Source organism: Pseudophryne corroboree, chromosome 3 (genome assembly GCF_028390025.1).
Source record: "Pseudophryne corroboree isolate aPseCor3 chromosome 3, aPseCor3.hap2, whole genome shotgun sequence".
Lineage (NCBI taxonomy): Eukaryota > Metazoa > Chordata > Amphibia > Anura > Myobatrachidae > Pseudophryne > Pseudophryne corroboree.
The window spans coordinates 351,967,653-351,985,527 of NC_086446.1; positions in this window are offsets into that span (position 1 = coordinate 351,967,653).

Consider the following 17,875-nt stretch of genomic DNA (forward strand, 5'->3'; position numbering starts at 1 on the left):
ACATTACTGAGCTGCTCCCCCCTTCCCCCCAGGCAAACCAAACCCCATGGCCACACAACTAAGGGGGTACCGCCTGGCAAACAACCACTCCACAGCCTCCCCCGGGCAAACAGTACCTCCTACCCTGTGGCCACATCACTACCCCTCCAAAGCCGCAATCCCTGGCCACGCATAGACCCTTATTGGAGATCTCTATGCAGCTGGAGTTTGGAGACAGCACACGGAGCTGTATGGGACAAACAGGCACAGCAGTCAGCGCAGGCTAAGACAGACACTCAGCACATGCACTCCTGTGCAATAAATGGCCGCCGCAATTCAGGCATTACTCTATAAATCTCCGTTGGGGCTGAAGAGGATCTGCTTCCTCCCTCCAAAATATGGTAGCCAGGCAGAAAAATCTAGGGGCCATGGCTACCTGGGATTTGTCGAGCCCTGTTCTAGACCCTTGTCCATTTATACAAAGGAAACACAGACTTCAGCCACATTCCTAATTATGTAAAAAAAAGAAAAAGTACAAGAAAACATACTGCCAACAAGATAATTTTATTGGATAACTCTCATTGGGGTCGATTCAATTGATTGTGAAGTTAAGCTATTCAATTCAGCAAGCTGCTTTGTTCAAGAATGCCATTACTCACGCCTTAAACAGGGTGTTTAGGCACGAGAACAGGCACTGTCTGACATAAGTGCTCCGCTGCGATGCTGTATGCGCAGCATAACATACTAGTCTTGGAACCCCCCTTTGCATTATGCAAGCCTCATATGTCTCCATTAAATAATTGGGTGTAGTACGGGTGACCGGCACCTTACCGACGCCGGGATCCCGGCGGGGAGGGGCGAGTGCAGCAAGCCCCTTGCGGGCTCGGTGGCGACCTATTCCCACTCTATGGGTGTCGTGGACACCCACAAGTGGAAATAGTCCCTGTTGGTCGGCATGCCGACCATCGGGATAGTGAGCCGTCGGGCTCACGGAGGAGGTCATGTGACTCTCGGTCAGCCGACCGGCGGTCACATGACTACCACCCAAATAATTATACCAGTCTGTTCGTCTGAGCACACAACAGCAACTTGTGCTATCACTGAACACCTGTGTACCGATTGTCCTGCACACCTCTGTACCAATTGACCACATAATGATAAATCAGACATCCACCGCTACCCCACACACAAATTGTGAATCCATTATATCTGCTGTAATTCTTCCTGTGGAAAGGGCTGCATTCAGGCTATAAAAGAGGCTGTCGCTGGTGAAGCTGCACTGCCTGTTCCATTTGTTAGAATGAAAGTTGAACAGAGCCAAATATCACCAGTGTCAGCCCCCACCGATATATTAGTCCTCTCAACATTTCTTTCTCATTGAGAATGTTGACAAAAACAAGGGGGGTGGTGGAAGGATGAGTGCTCCACAGGGTGGCCCCCACTCTTCAGCAAATTGATGGGTGTAAGATTTATTTCTCTTACGTCCTAGAGGATGCTGGGGACTCCGTAAGGACCATGGGGTATAGACGGGCTCCGCAGGAGACATGGGCACCTAAAAATAACTTTTCCTATGGGTGTGCACTGGCTCCTCCCTCTATGCCCCTCCTCCAGACCTCAGTTAGATTCTGTGCCCAGAGGAGAAAGGGTACACTGCAGAGAGCTCTCCTGAGTTTTCTGTAGAAAAAGAATTTTGTTAGGTTTTTTATTTTCAGGGAGTCCTGTTGGCAACAGGCTCCCTGCATCGTGGGACTGAGGGGAGAGAAGCAGACCTACTTAACTGATAGGCTCTGCTTCTTAGGCTACTGGACACCATTAGCTCCAGAGGGAGTCGGAACACAGGTCTCACCCTGAGGTTCGTCCCGGAGCCGCGCCGCCGTCCTCCTCACAGATGCCGGAAGATAGAAGCCGGGTGAGTATGAGAAGATAGAAGACATCTCAGGCGGCAGAAGACTTCAGATCTTCGTTAGGTAAGGCGCGCCATTGCTCCCAGACACAACACACAGAGGCAGCACTGATGGGTGCAGGGCGCAGGGGGGGGGCGTCCTGGGCAGCAATAATCCTCAATTTTGGGCACAATAGAGTATGATTAGGCTGCGGAGGCAGTAAATCACAGATCCCCCGCCATTTTATTACAATTGCACTGGGACCGAAGCCCGCCGTTGGGGGGCGGAGCTTGATCCTCAGCACTAACCAGCGTCATTTACGCCACAGAAGCTGCATGAGAACGCTGGCTCCCAGGTCTCGCCCCTGCTGAACACTTCACAGGCTGGAAAAAGAGGAGGGGGGGCACATTGGTAACGCAGTGAGTGAGAATTTGGATAGTATATAAAAAAGCGCTATCTGGTCATTTTGTTTTTCCAGTGTTATTTGAGCGCTGAGTGTGTGCTGGCATACTCTCTCTCTCTGTCTCTCCAAAGGGCCTGGTTGGGCATTTGTCCCCTTATAGGTATATCCCTGTGTGTGTGGGGTGTCTGTACGTGCGTGTCGACATGTCTGAGGCGGAAGGCTTCTCCAAGGAGGAGGTGGAGCAAATGAGTGGTGTGTCCCCGTCGGTTGTGCCGACTCAGGAATGGATGGACATGTGGCATATGTTGAATGCAAGTGTGGCTTCTTTACATAAGAGGCTTGATAAGGCTGAATCAGGGTAGGCATCAGGGGGTCAATCCTCGGATTGGACCGACTCACAGGGCCCGTCGGGGTCTCAAAAACGTCCCTTGGCACAAATTGTGGACACTACTACCGACACGGACTCTGATTCCAGTGTCGACTAGGATGAAGTAAAATTGCACCCTAAGGTGACAAAAAGCATTCAGTGTATGATTGTGGCAATAAGGGATGTGTTGCATATTGCTGATGAACCCTCTGTTCCAGACACGAGGGTACACATGTTTAAGGGAAAGAAACAGATTATACATTTTCCCACATCTCATGAACTAAATGAGTTCTTTGAAAAGGCTTGGGAGACTCCGGAAAAGAGACCGCAGATCCCAAAAGAATTTATATGGCATACCCCTTCCCTAAACAAGACAGGGTGCGTTGGGAATCACCTCCCACTGTGGACAAGGCCTTAACGCGCCTGTCCAACAAAGTGGCGCTACCGTCTCCAGACACAGCGACCCTCAAGGATCCTGCGGATCGCAGGCAGGAGACTACTTTAAAGTCTATTTATTCGCATACTGGAGCTGTGCTAAGACCTACAATTGCGTCGGCATGGGTATGTAGCGCAATTTCAGCATGGACAGATGATCTGACGGCTGAATTTGGTACCATGGATAGAGATACTGTATTGTTAATTCTAGCCCATATTAAAGATGCAGTCTTATTTATGAGAGATGCTCAAAGGGATATTGGATTGCTGGCTTCCAGAGCCAATGCCATGTCTATCTCAGCGAGACGATCCTTATGGACTCGCCAATGGACAGGTGATGCGGATTCAAAAAAGCATATGGAAGTCCTACCCTATAAGGGAGACGTATTGTTTGGGGACGGGCTGACGGACCTGGTTTCCACAGCTACCGCAGGTAAATCAAATTTTTTACCATTTATTCCCCAACAGCAAAAGAAAATACGACCGTATCAGATGCAGTCCTTTCGGTCGCAAAAGTCCAGAAGAGGTCGGGGGTCCTCCTTCCTTGCCAGAGGTAAGGCTAGAGGGAAAAGAGCACCCGCTTCGGCCGGTGCCCAGGAACAAAAGTCCCCCCCGGCTACTACAAAATCCTCGGCATGACGCTGGGGCTCCCCTGCGGGACTCCGCATCGGTGGGGGCACGTCTTCGACTTCTCAGCCAGGCCTGGGTCAGCTCAGACCTGAATCCTTGCGTGTTGGAAATAGTTTCCCAGGGTTACAAACTGGAATTCGAGGAGGTGCCCCCGCGCCGATTTTTCAAGTCGGCATTACCAGCTTCTACACCAGATCGGAATGTAGTGTTAGCTGCAATTCAAACGCTGTGTCTACAGCAAGTAATTATCAGGGTTCCCTTGAACCAGCAGGGAAGAGGCTACTACTCAACACTCTTTGTGGTCCCGAAACCGGACGGTTCGGTAAGACCTATTTTGAATCTAAAATCCCTAAACCTGTACATGAAAAGATTCAAATTCAAGATGGAATCGCTCAGGGCGGTTATAGCCAGTATGGAGGAGGGGGAGTTTATGGTGTCACTGGACATAAAGGATGCGTACCTTCATGTCCCCATATATCCCTCTCATCAGGAGTACCTGAGATTCGCTGTACAGGATTGTCATTACCAATTTCAGACGTTGCCGTTTGGGCTTTCCACGGCCCCAAGGATTTTCACCAAGATAATGGCGGAAATGATGGTGGTCCTGCGCAAGCATGGAGTCACAATTATCCCATACTTGGACGATCTCCTGATAAAGGCGAGATCAAGAGAGAAATTGCTGAGCAGTGTAACGCTCTCTCTGAGAGTGCTCCAGCAACACGGTTGGATTCTGAATCTACCGAAGTCACAGTTGATTCCGACAACTCGACTAACGTTCCTAGGTATGATGCTGGATACGGAACAAATGAAGGTTTTTCTCCCGTTGGAAAAAGCCCAGGACATCCAGAACATGGTCAGAGACCTGCTAAAACCGAAAAGGGTGTCAGTTCATCAATGCACTCGAGTTCTGGGAAAAATGGTGGCGGCCTACGAGGCCATCCCCTTCGGCAGGTTCCATGCGAGGACGTTTCAATGGGACCTTCTGGACAAATGGTCCGGGTCGTATCTGCACTTACATCGGAAAATAACTCTGTCCCCAGGGACCAGGGTGTCTCTCCTATGGTGGCTGCAAAGTGCTCACCTGCTGGAGGGACGCAGGTTCGGAATTCAGGACTGGATCCTGGTAACCACGGACGCGAGCCTCCGAGGGTGGGGAGCAGTCACCCAAGGAAGACATTTTCAGGGACTGTGGTCAGACCAGGAGTCCTGTCTACACATCAATGTGTTGGAACTCAGGGCCATATACAACGGCCTTTGACAAGCGGAGAGTCTTCTTCGAAACCTACCAGTACTGATTCAATCAGACAATGTCACAGCAGTGGCTCATGTGAACCGCCAAGGCGGGACAAGAAGCAGAGTCGCGATGGCGGAAGCCACAAGGATTCTTCGCTGGGCGGAAAATCACGTAAGCGCTCTGTCGGCTGTCTTCATTCCGGGAGTGGACAACTGGGAAGCAGACTTCCTCAGCAGACACGATCTCCATCCAGGAGAGTGGGGACTTCATCAAGAAGTCTTTGCAGACGTAACACGTCTTTGGGGAACTCCTCAAATAGACATGATGGCGTCACGCCTCAACAAAAAACTTTGGAGGTATTGCGCCAGGTCTCGGGACCCTCAGGCAGTAGCAGTAGACGCCCTGGTAACGCCGTGGGTGGTCCACTCGGTCTACGTGTTTCCTCCTCTTCCTCTCATCACAAAAGTGTTGAGGATCATAAGACGAAGAAGAGTACAGACGATACTCGTTGTTCCAGACTGGCCTCGAAGGGCCTGGTACTCAGATCTTCAAGAGATGCTCACAGGAGATCCCTGGCCTCTCCCTCTGAGGGAGGACCTGTTGCAACAGGGGCCCTGTATATTCCAAGACTTACCGCGGTTACATTTGACGGCATGGCGGTTGAACGCCGAATCATAGCGGAAAAGGGGAATCCGGAGGAGGTCATCCCTACTTTAATAAAGGCTAGGAAGGAGGTGACAGTGAAACATTATCACCGTATCTGGTGAAAGTATGTGTCTTGGTGTGAAACCAAGAACGCGCCTACGGAAGATTTTCATCTGGGGCGTTTTCTCCACTTCCTGCAGACAGGAGTGGATATGGGACTGAAATTAGGTTCTGTTAAGGTACAAATTTCGGCCCTTTCGATTTTCTTTCAGAAGGAATTGGCTTCTCTTCCAGAAGTCCAGACGTTTGTAAAGGGAGTACTGCACATCCAGCCTCCTTATGTGCCTCCAGTGGCACCGTGGGACCTGAACGTGGTGTTGCAGTTCCTAAAATCACACTGGTTTGAACCACTTAACAAGGTTGAGTTGAAATTTCTTACCTGGAAGGTGGTCATGTTGTTGGCCTTGGCATCGGCAAGGCGAGTGTCAGAATTGGCGGCCTTGTCTCACAAGAGCCCCTACTTGATTTTTCATGTGGATAGAGCGGAATTGAGGACACGCCCTCAATTTTTGCCTAAGGTGGTTTCTTCATTCCATCTGAACCAACCTATCGTGGTGCCTGTGGCTCCGAGTGACTTGGAGGATTCCAGGTCCCTGGACGTAGTCAGGGCTTTGAAGATTTATGTAGCCAGAACGGCTAGACTTAGGAAAACAGAAGCACTGTTTGTCCTGTATGCTGCTAATAAGATTGGCGCACCTGCTTCGAAGCAGACTATTGCTCGCTGGATCTGTAATACGATTCAGCAGGCTCATTCTACGGCTGGATTGCCGGTTCCAAATTCGGTTAAGGCCCATTCCACTAGGAAGGTGGGCTCTTCTTGGGCGGCTGCCCGTGGCGTCTCGGCATTACAGCTTTGCCGTGCGGCGACTTGGTCGGGGTCAAACACCTTTGCTAAATTCTACAAGTTTGATACCCTGGCTGATGAGGACCTAGCGTTTGCTCAGTAGGTGCTGCAGAGTCATCCGCACTCTCCCGCCCGTTTGGGAGCTTTGGTATAATCCCCATGGTCCTTACGGAGTCCCCAGCATCCTCTAGGACGTAAGAGAAAATAAGATTTTAAACCTAACGGTAAATCTATTTCTCCTAGTCCGTAGAGGATGCTGGGCGCCCGTCCCAGTGCGGAAACTCTGCAAGACTTGTATATAGTTGTTGCTTACATAAGGGTTATGTTACAGTTGGGGTCGGTCTTGGACCGTCACTGTTGTTGTTCATACGGTTAATTGGTTATGTATGTTCCAGGTTACATGGTATGATTGGTGTGGGCTGGTATGAATCTTGCCCTTGGATTTTTAAATCCTGCCTTGTATTGTCCATCTCCTCTGGGCACAGTTCTCTAACTGAGGTCTGGAGGAGGGGCATAGAGGGAGGAGCCAGTGCACACCCATAGGAAAAGTTCTTTTTAGGTGCCCATGTCTCCTGCGGAGCCCGTCTATACCCCATGGTCCTTACGGAGTCCCCAGCATCCTCTACGGACTAGGAGAAATAGATTTACCGGTAGGTTTAAAATCTTATTTTTTGGAAACTGATCCAAAAAAAATAAAATGTATTGCCTTTTAAATAAACAAACCCTTATGCCTCCTTCTGTGACAGATGCATTTTAATAATGTAATCCATTTTAATACGTATAGTTAAAGCTGAGCAGGACAAATAGTAGTCACCATGGCGACCAAAGCATGCGTATAATGCTGAAAAGCAGAAAGCTGCATAATAAGAATTGAATGTACATTGGTAACAATACGGGGACATATATTGAAACAGGAGGTTAGGAGATTCTGCTTTCCAATGCTTCATTTTCTAAGAATACTCCATATTTTCAAATGCAATTAAATTGTAATTGTCTTATATACAGTAAGCAACTCAGCCTCATTGTTTTATCAATTAAATGTTTTCTTTATTTAAATGTTTGTGAAGAAAGTCTTAAGTCACTGAACCTAGACAGTGAGTCATAGTCTGGTAAGGCCTATTGTGGTCTTATATTTTCTTTTCTCTATCGTCCTAGTGGATGCTGGGGTTCCTGAAAGGACCATGGGGAATAGCGGCTCTGCAGGAGACAGGGCACAAAAAGTAAAGCTTTAGGATCAGGTGGTGTGCACTGGCTCCTCCCCCTATGACCCTCCTCCAAGCCTCAGTTAGATTTTTGTGCCCGGCCGAGAAGGGTGCAATCTAGGTGGCTCTCCTAAAGAGCTGCTTAGAAAAGTTTAGCTTAGGTTTTTTATTTTACAGTGAGTCCTGCTGGCAACAGGATCACTGCAACGAGGGACTTAGGGGAGAAGAAGTGAACTCACCTGCGTGCAGGATGGATTGGCTTCTTGGCTACTGGACATTAGCTCCAGAGGGACGATCACAGGTACAGCCTGGATGGTCACCGGAGCCTCGCCGCCGGCCCCCTTGCAGATGCTGAAACGAGAAGAGGTCCAGAATCGGCGGCAGAAGACTCCTCAGTCTTCTTAAGGTAGCGCACAGCACTGCAGCTGTGCGCCATTTTCCTCTCAGCACACTTCACACGGCAGTCACTGAGGGTGCAGGGCGCTGGGAGGGGGGCGCCCTGGGAGGCAAATGAAAACCTTTTTTGGCTAAAAATACCTCACATATAGCCTCCGGGGGCTATATGGAGATATTTAACCCCTGCCAGAATCCGTTAAGAGCGGGAGACGAGGCCGCCGAAAAAGGGGCGGGGCCTATCTCCTCAGCACACAGCGCCATTTTCCCTCACAGAAAGGCTGGAGGGAAGGCTCCCAGGCTCTCCCCTGCACTGCACTACAGAAACAGGGTTAAAACAGAGAGGGGGGGCACTAATTTGGCGTTAGAAATCTATAAAAAAGATGCTATAAGGGAAAACACTTATATAAGGTTGTCCCTATATAATTATAGCGTTTTTGGTGTGTGCTGACAAACTCTCCCTCTGTCTCTCCAAAGGGCTAGTGGGTCCTGTCCTCTATCAGAGCATTCCCTGTGTGTGTGCTGTGTGTCGGTACGTGTGTGTCGACATGTATGAGGACGATGTTGGTGAGGAGGCGGAGCAATTGCCTGTAATGGTGATGTCACTCTCTAGGGAGTCGACACCAGAATGGATGGCTTATTTAGGGAATTACGTGATAATGTCAACACGAGCCAAGGTCGGTTGACGACATGAGACGGCCGACAAACAATTAGTACCGGTCCAGACGTCTCAAAAACACCGTCAGGGGTTTTAAAACGCCCGTTTACTTTAGTCGGTCGACACAGACACAGACAGGGACACTGAATCCAGTGTCGACGGTGAATAAACAAACGTATTCCTTATTAGGGCCACACGTTAAGGGCAATGAAGGAGGTGTTACATATTTCTGATACTACAAGTACCACAAAAGAGGGTATTATGTGGGATGTGAAAAAACTACCGTAGTTTTTCCTGAATCAGAAAAATTAAATGAAGTGTGTGATGATGCGTGGGTTCCCCCCGATAGAAAATATGGGCGGTATACCCTTTCCCGCCAGAAGTTAGGGCGCGTTGGGAAACACCCCTTAGGGTGGATAAGGCGCTCACACGCTTATCAGAACAAGTGGCGGTACCGTCTATAGATAGGGCCGTCCTCAAGGAGCCAGCTGACAGGAGGCTGGAAAAATATCATAAAAAGTATATACACACATACTGGTGTTATACTGCGACCAGCGATCGCCTCAGCCTGGATGTGCAGAGCTGGGGTGGCTTGGTCGGATTCCCTGACTAAAAATATTGATACCCTTGACAGGGACAGTATTTTATTGACTATAGAGCATTTAAAGGATGTATTTCTATATATGCGAGATGCACAGAGGGATATTTGCACTCTGGCATCAAGAGTAAGTGCGATGTCCATATCTGCCAGAAGATGTTTATGGACACGACAGTGGTCAGGTGATGCAGATTCCAAACGGCACAAAGGTGTATTGCCGTATAAAGGAAGAGGAGTTATTTGGGGTCGGTCCATTGGACCTGGTGGCCACGGCAACTGCTGGAAAATCCACCGTTTTTACCCTAAGTCACATCTCTGCAGAAAAAGACACCGTCTTTTCAGCTTCAGTCCTTTCGTCCCTATAAGAGTCATATCGGCCCAGGGATAGAGGAAAGGGAAGAAGACTGCAGCAGGCAGCCCATTCCCAGGAACAGAAGCGTTCCACCGCTTCTGACAAGCTCTCAGCATGACGCTGAGACCGTATAGGACCCCTGGATCCTACAAGTAGTATTCCAGGGGTACAGTTTGGAATGTCGAGACGTTTCCCCTGCGCAGGCTCCTGAAGGCTGCTTTACCAAGGTCTCCCTCCGACAAGGAGGCAGTATGGGAAAAAATTCACGAGCTGTATTCCCAGCAGGTGATAATTAAAATTACCCCTCCTACAACAAGAAAAGGGGTATTATTCCACACTATATTGTGGTACTGAAGCCAGAAGGCTAGGTGAGACCTATTCTAAATCTAAAAAAATTTGAACACTTACAAAGGTTCAAATCAAGATGGAGTCACTCAGAGCAGTGATAACGAACCGGGAAGAAGGGGACTATCTGGTGTCCCGAGACATCAGGGATGCTTACCTCCATGTCCCAAATTTGCCCTTATCACTAAGGGTACCTCAGGTTCGTGGTATAAAACTGTCACTATCAGTTTCAGACGCTGCCGTTTGGATTGTCTACGGCACCCCGGGTCTTTACCAAGGTAATGGCCGAAATGATGGTTCTTCTTCGAAGAAAAGGCGTCTTAATTATCCCTTACTTGGACGATCTCCTGATAAGGGCAAAGTCCAGGGAACAGTTGGAGGTCGGAGTAGCACTATCTCGGATACTGTTACAACAGCAGGGGTGGATTCTAAAGATTCCAAAATCGCAGCTGATCCCGACAACAAGTCTCCTGTGCTTAGGGATGATTCTGGACACAGTCCAGAAAAAGGTGTTTCTCCCGGAAGAGAAAGCCAGGGAGTTATCCGAGCTAGTCAGGAACCTCCTAAAATCAGTGCATCATTGCACAAGGGCCATGGTAAAAAAAATGGTGACTTCCTTCGAAGCAATTCCAGTCGGCAGATTTCATGCAAGAACTTTTCAGTGGGATCTGCTGGACAAATGGTCCGGATCGCATCTTCAGATGCATCAGCGGATAACCCTATATCCAAGGACAAGGGTGTCTCTCCTGTGGTGGTTACAGAGTGCTCATCTTCTAGAGGGCCGCAGATTCGGCATTCAGTTTTGGATGTTGGTGACCACGGAGGCCAGCCCGAGAGGCTGGGGAGCAGTCACACAAGGAAAAAATTTCCAGGGAGTGTGATCAAGTCTGGAGATTTTTCTCCACATAAATATAGCTAAGGGTAAATTTATAATGCTCTAAGCTTAGCAAGACCTCTGCTTCAAGGTCAGCCGGTATTGATCCAGTGGGATAGAACATCACGGCAGTCGCCCACGTAAATAGACAGGGCGGCACAAGAAGCAGGAGGGCAGTGGCAAAAACTGCAAGGACTTTTCGCTGGGCGGAAAATCATGTGATAGCACTGTCAGCAGTTTTTCATTCCGGGAATGGAAACTGGGAAGCAGACTTCCTCAGTAGGCACGTCCTCCACCCGGCAGAGTGGGAACTTCATGGGGAAGTTTTCCACATAATTGTAAACCGTTGGGAATTACCAAAGGTGGACATGATGGCGTCCCGTCTGAACAAAAAACGGGACAGGTATTGCGCCAGGTTAAGAGACCCTCAGGCAATAGCTGTGGACTTTTCTGGTAACACCGTGGGTGTACCAGTCGGTGTATGTGTTCCATCCTCTGCTTTTCATACCTAAGGTACTGAGAATTATAAGACGTAGAGGAGTAAGAACTATACTCATGGCTCCGGATTGGCCAAGAAGGACTTGGTACCCGGAACTTCAAGAGATGCTCACAGAGGACTTATGGCCTCTGCCGCTAAGAAGGGACTTGTTTCAGCAAGTACCTTGTCTGTTCCAAGACTTACCGCAGCTGCGTTTGACGGCATGGCGGTGGAACGCCGGATCCTAAGGGAAAAGGCATTCAGGAAGAGGTCATTCCTACCCTGGTCAAAGCCAGAAAGGAGGTGACCGCACAACATTATCACCACATGTGGCGAAAATATGTTGCGTGGTGTGAGGCCAGGAAGGCTCCACGAAGAAATCTCAACTCGGTCGATTCCTGCATTTCTTGCAAACAGGAGTGTCTATGGGCCTCAAATTGGGGTCCATTAAGGTTCAAATTTCGGCCCTGTCGATTTTTCTTCCAGAAAGAATTGGCTTCAGTTCCTGAAGTCCAGAAGTTTGTCAAGGGAGTATTGCATATACAACCCCCTTTTGTGCCTCCAGTGGCACTGTGGGATCTCAACGTAGTTCTGGGATTCCTCAAAACACATTGGTTTAAAACCAGTCAAATCTGTGGATTTGAAGCATCTCACATGAAAAGTGAACATGGTCTTGGACCTGGCCTGGACCAGGCGAGTGTCAAATTGGTGTTTTTTTTTCTCAAAAAAAGCCCATATCTGTTTGTCCATTCGGACAGGGCAGAGCTGCGGACTCGTCCCCAGTTCTCTCCCTAAGGTGGTGTCAGTGTTTAACCTGAACCAGCTTATTGTGGTGTCTTGCGCCTACTAGGGACTTGGAGGACTCCAAGTTGCTAGATGTGGTCAGGGCCCTGAAAATATAGGTTCCAGGACGGCTGAAGTCAGGAGAACTGACTTGCTGTTATCCTGTATGCACCCAACAAACTGGGTGCTCTTGCTTTTAAGCAGACTTTTGCTAGTTGGATGTGTAATACAATTCAGCTTGCACATTCTGTGGCAGGCCTGCCACAGCCAAAATATGTAAATGCCCATTCCACAAGGAAGGTGGGCTCATCTTGGGCGGCTGCCCGAGGGGTCTCGGCTTTACAACTTTGCCGAGCGGCTATTTAATCAGGGGCAAACACGTTTGTAAAATCCTACAAATTTGATACCCTGGCTAAGGAGGACCTGGAGTTCTCTCATTCGGTGCTGCAGAGTCATCCGCACTCTCCCGCCCGTTTGGGAGCTTTGGTATAATCCCCATGGTCCTTTCAGGAACCCCAGCATCCACTAGGACGATAGAGAAAATAAGAATTTACTTACCGATAATTCTATTTCTCGGAGTCCGTAGTGGATGCTGGGCGCCCATCCCAAGTGCGGATTATCTGCATTACTTGTACATAGTTACAAAAATCGGGTTATTATTGTTGTGAGCCATCTTTTCAGAGGCTCCGCTGTTATCATACTGTTAACTGGGTTCAGATCACAGGTTGTACAGTGTGATTGGTGTGGCTGGTATGAGTCTTACCCGGGATTCATAAATCCTTCCTTATTGTGTACGCTCGTCCGGGCACAGTACCTAACTGAGGCTTGGAGGAGGGTCATAGGGGGAGGAGCCAGTGCACACCACCTGATCCTAAAGCTTTACTTTTTGTGCCCTGTCTCCTGCGGAGCCGCTATTCCCCATGGTCCTTTCAGGAACCCCAGCATCCACTACGGACTCCGAGAAATAGAATTATCGGTAAGTAAATTCTTATTATAAGCTTGTATAGGGGCAAACAATGGAAACATCAAGTTACAGTCAAATGGTCTCTTACAGTCTTCCAGTCGCAGAGGGACGCATTTCAATGTCTTGTATATAGAAAGGAACTATAATTTTATTAAAGGGACGTTTCATTTGGAAACTTGGATATGATCTTTGGTCTCTTAATAATGACACAATTTTGGGGAATTTCAAGATTCTTCTAATAATTTTTATAGTCAAAACTCTGGAGTAAAAAGTCCATGGCAAGCGAGGCACTTTTCCGCATATCTATGATCAAAACTCAACAAATTTCCAGGGTTTTTTACTGCTGCACCGTTACATAATGCCCACATGAACGCTTTGGCTCGTATATGGGATACGGTCGTTAGGTCGACCCAACTTATGTCGACACTCATTAGGTCGACCACTGAAGGTCGACAATGCCTTTAGTTCAACATGCATTAGGTCGACATGGCCATTAGGCCGACATGTACTAGGTCGACAGGTCAAGAGGTTGACATTTTTCTGCGCACCCCCCCCCCCCCTTCACTTCCATAGAAAGTGCCCGCATCTTTTCAGCAAAAATTATGGTTTGTTTCGCACCTGAAATAGCCCCAGAGTCTACATTAGGGGATTGTGAGGCATGGTATCGGGATTCCGGCATTTGGGATGCCAACAGTCATAATACTGACAGCTACATCCAGACTCTTAGGATCCCGGCACCTAGTAGGTAAGTATTATATCCCTAATTTAAACTTTTTACTGCATTTTCTGGTTCTAAAAAGCCAAAAAAAATGGTCAAGATGCAAAATCTGGCAATTGATTTGACTAGAGCACCCTTCCTGCTGGTGTCCAGTAGGGGGAACTGTCTAATTTTATCATTGCTATCCATCACCAGCCAGCTTGGAAATTTCCACAAGTTACTAAACTATGGTGGTCATTTCCGAGTTGTTCGCTCGTTGCCGATTTTCGCTATATTGCGATTAGTCGCTTACTGCGCATGCGCAAGGTTCGCAGAGCGCATGCGCTTAGTTATTTTACTCAAAAGTTAGGTATTTTACTCACGGCATAACGAGGATTTTTCATCGTTCTGGTGATCGTACTGTGATTGACAGGAAGTGGGTGTTTCTGGGCGGAAACTGGTCGTTTTCTGGGCGTGTGCGAAAAAACGCTGGCGTTTCTTGGAAAAACGCGGGAGTGTCTGAAGAAACGAGGGAGTGTCTGGGCGAACACTGGGTGTGTTTGTGATGTCAAACCAGGAACGAAACTGACTGAACTGATCGCAATGGCTGAGTAAGTCTGGAGCTACTCAGAAACTGCTAAGAAATTTCTATTCGCAATTCTGCGAATCTTTCGTTCGCAATTCTGCTATGCTAAGATACACTCCCAGAGGGCGGCGGCTTAGCGTGTGCAATGCTGCTAAAAGCAGCTAGCGAGCGAACAACAGTGAGGGCCCATGTGCTTATATTATATAGACAAGTGGCCATTTCATGACTCCCCCCCCACCCTTCTTTCAGTTATAGAATACAAGCATTAAAGACGGCCTCTACTGTGTGTGTGTGTGTGTGTGTGTGTGTGTGTGTGTGTGTGTGTGTGTGTGTGTGTGTGTGTGTGTGTGTGTGATAATTGCCTACCCTCCCACATTCTGCAGGAGACTCCCTGAAATAGCAGCACTCTCCCTGACTCCCTGAACATACCAGCAACCTCCCTGATTTCACCTTATCCCCATTATGTACTATAGTTGTCTACCCTCCAGCAGTCTGCAGGAGACTCCAGAAATAGTAGCAACCTCCCTGACTCCCTGAATAGACACGCAATCTCCCTAATTGCACCTTATGCCCATTATGCAGCTGTTACATTTTCGGGAGGATAAAAAAAAGAATTCAGAGATTTCAACATTCAAATGTAATCAGCAGTGCCATTTCCATTGGTTATAAGGCACAATGATCCTTATGGGTACATGCATTTTAAATAAGGTTTCTCCTGGCCACTTACAGTATATGGAACATCTTGTAAAACGCAAACAAGCAAATCCTGAAAAATATCTGTCTTTTCTTCAGCAAGTAGATCTTATTAACTTTGGGGCTCATTTACATTTGGATGCAAGTCATTTTTATGACGAGCCTGTGCTTATAGGTGTTGCTTTCACAATCTCTCTGAAATGCTATTTCAAAACGTAGGCAAGTATGGTGTGTGTGTGTGAGAGAGATTGAGAGATGCTTCAAGACTCTGGTGATTATCATGTTTAACAGCGTTGGTCCCCTTGCTACAGTTTAACACTGTCTGTCTTCAGCTCAGGGTCAGTGCTCTATACCAAGGAGAAGCAAGTAAGTGGAGAGAGCACGCTAGGTATACATTTACCAATGAAGTTAATTTCCCAGGTCAAGTGGCTGGCATGAGGGGAAATATGTAAAATACTACTTCATAAAATAGTGACCGGTACCTGGGTTTCTCTGACGTCCTAGTGGATGCTGGGAACTCCGTAAGGACCATGGGGAATAGACGGGCTCCGCAGGAGACTGGGCACTCTAAAAATAAGAATTTACTCACCGGTAATTCTATTTCTCGTAGTCCGTAGTGGATGCTGGGAACTCCGTAAGGACCATGGGGAATAGACGGCTCCGCAGGAGACTGGGCACATCTAAAGAAAGATTTAGGACTATCTGGTGTGCACTGGCTCCTCCCCCTATGACCCTCCTCCAAGCCTCAGTTAGGACACTGTGCCCGGAAGAGCTGACACAATAAGGAAGGATTTTGAATCCCGGGTAAGACTCATACCAGCCACACCAATCACACGTATAACTCGTGATAGGAACCCCGGTTAACAGTATGATAACAAAAGGAGCCTCTGAACAGATGGCTCGCAATAATAACCCGATTTGTGTAACAATAACTATTTACAAGTATTGCAGACAATCCGCACTTGGGATGGGCGCCCAGCATCCACTACGGACTACGAGAAATAGAATTACCGGTGAGTAAATTCTTATTTTCTCTGACGTCCTAGTGGATGCTGGGAACTCCGTAAGGACCATGGGGATTATACCAAAGCTCCCAAACGGGCGGGAGAGTGCGGACGACTCTGCAACACCGAATGAGAGAACTCCAGGTCCTCCTCAGCCAGGGTATCAAATTTGTAGAATTTTGCAAACGTGTTTGCCCCTGACCAAGTAGCAGCTCGGCAAAGTTGTAAAGCCGAGACCCCTCGGGCAGCCGCCCAAGATGAGCCCACCTTCCTTGTGGAATGGGCTTTTACAGATTTAGGCTGTGGTAGTCCCACCGCAGAATGCGCCAGCTGAATAGTGCTACAAATCCAGCGCGCGATAGTCTGCTTAGAAGCAGGAGCACCCAGTTTGTTGGGTGCATACAGGATAAACAGCGAGTCAGTTTTCCTGACTCCAGCCGTCCTGGAAACATAAATTTTCTCTGACGTCCTAAGTGGATGCTGGGGACTCCGTAAGGACCATGGGGAATAGCGGCTCCGCAGGAGACAGGGCACAAAAGTAAAAGCTTTAGGATCAGGTGGTGTGCACTGGCTCCTCCCCCTATGACCCTCCTTCAAGCCTCAGTTAGGTTTTTGTGCCCGGCCGAGAAGGGTGCAATCTAGGTGGCTCTCCTAAAGAGCTGCTTAGAGTAAAAGTTTTATTAGGTTTTTTATTTTCAGTGAGTCCTGCTGGCAACAGGCTCACTGCAACGAGGGACTTAGGGGAGAAGAAGTGAACTCACCTGCGTGCAGGATGGATTGGCTTCTTAGGCTACTGGACACTAGCTCCAGAGGGACGATCACAGGTACAGCCTGGATGGGTCACCGGAGCCGCGCCGCCGACCCCCTTGCAGATGCTGAAGAGAGAAGAGGTCCAGAAATCGGCGGCTGAAGACTTCTCAGTCTTCATGAGGTAGCGCACAGCACTGCAGCTGTGCGCCATTGCTCTCAGCACACTTCACACCAACGGTCACTGAGGGTGCAGGGCGCTGGGGGGGGCGCCCTGGGCAGCAATGAAAGTACCTATACTGGCTAAAAATACATCACATATAGCCTCTGGGGCTATATGGATGTATTTAACCCCTGCCAGGTTGTCAGAAAAACGGGAGAAGAAGCCCGCCGAAAAGGGGACGGGGCCTATTCTCAGCACACAGCGCCATTTTCCCTCACAGAACTGCTGGTGGGAAGGCTCCCAGGCTCTCCCCTGCACTGCACTACAGAAACAGGGTTAAAACAGAGAGGGGGGGGCACTTATTTGGCGATATGCTTATATATTAAGATGCTATAAGGGAAAACACTTATATAAAGGTTGTCCCTGTATAATTATAGCGTTTTGGTGTGTGCTGGCAAACTCTCCCTCTGTCTCCCCAAAGGGCTAGTAGGGTCCTGTCCTCTATCAGAGCATTCCCTGTGTGTGTGTGCTGTGTGTCGGTACGTGTGTGTCGACATGTATGAGGACGATGTTGGTGAGGAGGCGGAGCAATTGCCTGTAATGGTGATGTCACTCTCTAGGGAGTCGACACCGGAATGGATGGCGTATTTAGGGAATTACGTGATAATGTCAACACGCTGCAAGGTCGGTTGACGACATGAGACGGCCGGCAAACAAATTAGTACCTGTCCAGGCGTCTCAAACACCGTCAGGGGCTTTAAAACGCCCATTTACCTCAGTCGGTCGACACAGACACGGACACTGACTCCAGTGTCGACGGTGAAGAAACAAACGTATTTTCCTTTAGGGCCACACGTT